The sequence below is a fragment of the Arachis duranensis genome, chromosome 1 (genome assembly GCF_000817695.3).
Source record: "Arachis duranensis cultivar V14167 chromosome 1, aradu.V14167.gnm2.J7QH, whole genome shotgun sequence".
Lineage (NCBI taxonomy): Eukaryota > Viridiplantae > Streptophyta > Magnoliopsida > Fabales > Fabaceae > Arachis > Arachis duranensis.
This window is the reverse complement of record NC_029772.3, coordinates 22,595,647-22,599,349: the sequence shown is the minus strand read 5'-3', so window position 1 is coordinate 22,599,349 and position 3,703 is coordinate 22,595,647.

The window sequence follows — 3,703 nt, the reverse complement described above, 5'->3', positions numbered from 1 at the left end:
TTTGATCAAATCAATGGCCTTGCACTCTCCTTTTGGATTCTCTTCTGTATTGCTTGGGAGAATACTGGGAGGAGTTTCAATGACTTTCTTACTCAGCTGGCCCACTTGTGCCTCCAGATTTCTGATGGAGGATCTTGTTTCACTCATGAAACTGAAAGTGGCCTTTGACAGATCAGATACTAGATTGGCTAAATTAGAAGTGTTTTGTTCAGAATTCTCTGTCTGTTGCTGAGAAGATGATGGATATGGCCTGCTATTGCTTAGCCTAGTGCGTCCACCATTGTTAAAGCCTTGCTGAGGCTTTTGTTGATCCTTCCATGAGAAATTTGGATGATTTCTCCATGATGGATTATAGGTGTTTCCATAAGGTTCACCCATGTAATTAACCTCTACCATGGCAGGGTTCTCAGGATCATAAGCTTCTTCAGAAGATGCCTCTTTAGTACTGTTGGATGCATTTTGCCATCCATTCAGACTTTGAGAGATCATGTTGACTTGCTGAGTCAACACTTTGTTCTGAGCCAATATGGATTCAGAGCATCAATTTTAAGAACTCCTTTCTTCTGAGGTATCCCATTATTCACGGAATTCCTCTCAGAAGTTTACATGAATTGGTTGTTTGCAACCATGTCAATGTGTTCTTGAGCCTCTTCAGGCGTTTTCTTTAGGTGAATAGATCCACCTGCAGAATGGTCCAATGACATTTTCGAAAATTCAGATAGACCATAATAGAATATATCTAATATGGTCCATTCTAAAAACATGTCAGATGGACATCTTTTGGTCAGTTGCTTGTATCTTTCCCAAGCTTCATAGAGGGATTCACCATCTTTTTGTTTGAAGGTTTGAACATCCACTCTCAGCTTGCTCAGCTTTTGAGGAGGAAAGAATTTATCCAAGAAGGCAGTGACCAGCTTATCCCATGAGTCCAGGCTATCATTGGGTTGTGAATCCAACCATATTCTAGCTCTGTCTCTTACAGCAAAAGGGAAAAGCATGAGTCTGTAGACTTCAGGATCAACTCCATTCGTCTTTAAGTCTCACAGATCTGCAAGAACTCAATTAAAAACTGGTAAGAATCTTCATATGGAAGTCCATAAAACTTGCAGTTTTGTTGCATTAAGGCAACTAGCTGAGGTTTCAGTTCAAAATTATTGGCTCCAATGGCAGGAATGGAGATGCTTCTTCCATCAAACTTGGATGTTGGCTTTGTGAAGTCACCAAGCATTCTCCTTGCATTATTATTATTATTATTTTCGGCTGCCATATCCTTCTCCTGTTCGAAAATTTCTGAAAGGTTATTTCTGGATTGTTGTAATTTAGCTTCTCTTAATTTTCTCTTCAGAGTCCTTTCAGGTTCTGGATCAATTTCAACAAGAGTGCCTTTTTCCTTGTTCCTGCTCATATGAAAGAGAAGAAAACAAGAAAAGAAAAAGGAATCCTCTATGTCACAGTATAGAGATTCCTTTATGTTAGTAGAAAAAGAAATGGGGAGAAGAAAGAAAAGTGAAGAATCCAAACACAAGGGATATATTGGGTTCGGATTTTTAGATGAGGAGAGGTGAAGAGAAGTGTTAGTAAATAAATAATTAAATAGAATAAGAAAAGAGAGGGAGAATTTCGAAAATAATTTTAAAGAAGGTGTTAGTAATTTTTGAAAATTAGAGATAAGATAAGATTAAAATTAAAATTCAAAACAAAAAAAAGAATTTTTTTGAAAAAGAGAGAAGTATTTTCGAAAATTAGAAAGGAATAGGTAGTTAGTTGGTTTTGAAAAAGATAGGAAACAAACAAAAAGTTAGTTAGTTGATTGAAAAAGATATTAAAATCAAATTTGAAAAAAGATAAGAAGATAAGAAGTTAGATAAGATATTTTGAAATCAAATTTTGAAAAAGATAAATTTTTTTTTGAAAAAGATAAGATAAAAGATAAAAAGATTTGTTTGAAAAAGATTTAATTTTTAAAATTACTTAACTAACAAGAAACTAAGAGATAAGATTCTAGAACTTAAAGATTGAATCTTTCTTAACAAGAAAGTAACAAACTTCAAATTTTTGAATCAATCGCATTAATTGTTAGTGTAATTTCAAAAATATGATATAAAGATAAGAAAAAGATTTTGAAAATAATTTGAAAAACATTTTTGAAATTTTTGAAAAATAGAAAAAAAAAATGAAAAAGATATAATTTTTGAAAAAGATTTTGAAAAGATAAGGTTTTTAAAATTGAAAATTTGACTTGACTTGTAAGAAACAATTAATTTTTAAAATTTTTGACCAAGTCAACCCAAAATTTCAAAAATTTGGAGGGAAATAAGGGAAAGATATTTTTTTATTTTTGAATTTTTAAAGATGAGAGAGAAAAACATAAAAACGACCCAAAATATGAAAATTTTGGATCAAACACATAATGCATGCAAGAACACTATAAATGTCAAGATGAACACCAAGAACACTTTGAAGATCATGATGAACATCAAGAACATAATTTTGAAAAAATTTTTATGCAAAGGAAACATGCAAGACACCAAACTTAAAAATCTTTAATGCATGGACTCTAACAAGCGAAAAATGCACATGAAAAACAACAAACAACACAAAGCAAGAAATCATCAAGATCAAACAAGAAGACTTGTCAAGAACAACTTGAAGATCATGAAGAACACTATGAATGCATGGAATTTTCGAAAAATGCAAGAAAAAATTTTAAAGCATGTAATTGACACCAAACTTAAAAATTAACACAAGATTCAAACAAGAAACACAAAATATTTTTAGTTTTTATGATTTTATTAATTTTTTTGGATTTTTATTAATTTTTTCAAAAATATTTTTGGAAAAACGAAAAAGAAAAGAAAAATTTTGAAAAAGATTTTTGGAAAAAACGAAAAAGAAAAGAAAAATTTTGAAAAAGATTTTTGAAAAGAAAATTACCTAATCTGAGCAACAAGATGAACCGTCAGTTGTCCATACTCGAACAATCCCCGGCAACGGCGCCAAAAACTTAGTGGACGAAATTGTGATTGCCCTCTTTGTATTTGCATGAGATTTATTTAATGGCTCTTTAGCATATGTGATCACAACTACGTTCAACTTAACCAGCAAGTGTACTGGGTCATCCAAGTTTACGTGAGTAAGGGTCGATCCCACAGAGATTGTTGGTATGAAGCAAGCTATGGTCACCTTGTAAATCTCAGTTAGGCAGATTATTGGTTTAAATTTGATTAATGGAATAAATAGAAAATAAAAGGGATAGAAATACTTATGTAAATCAATAGTGGGAAGTTTAGATAAGTGTATGGAGATGCTGTGCTCCTCTCGGATCTCTACTTTCTTATTACATTCATCCAATCCTTCTTACTCCTTTCCATGGCAAGCTGTATGTAGGGCATCACCATTGTCAATGGCTACATCCCATCCTCTCAGTGAAAACGTTCCTATGCTCTGTCACAGCACGGCTAATCATCTATCGGTTCTCAATCAGGTTGGAATAGAATCCCTTGATTCTTTTGCGCTTGTCATCATGCCCAGCCTTCAGGAGTTTGAAGCTCGTCACAGTCATTCACTCCCAGAATCCTACTCGGAATACCATAGATAAGGTTTAGACTTTCCGGATCCTCATGAATGCCGCCATCTATCTAGCTTATACCACGAAGATTCTGTTGGGGAATCTAAGAGATATGCGCCCGGCCTAAGGTAGAAC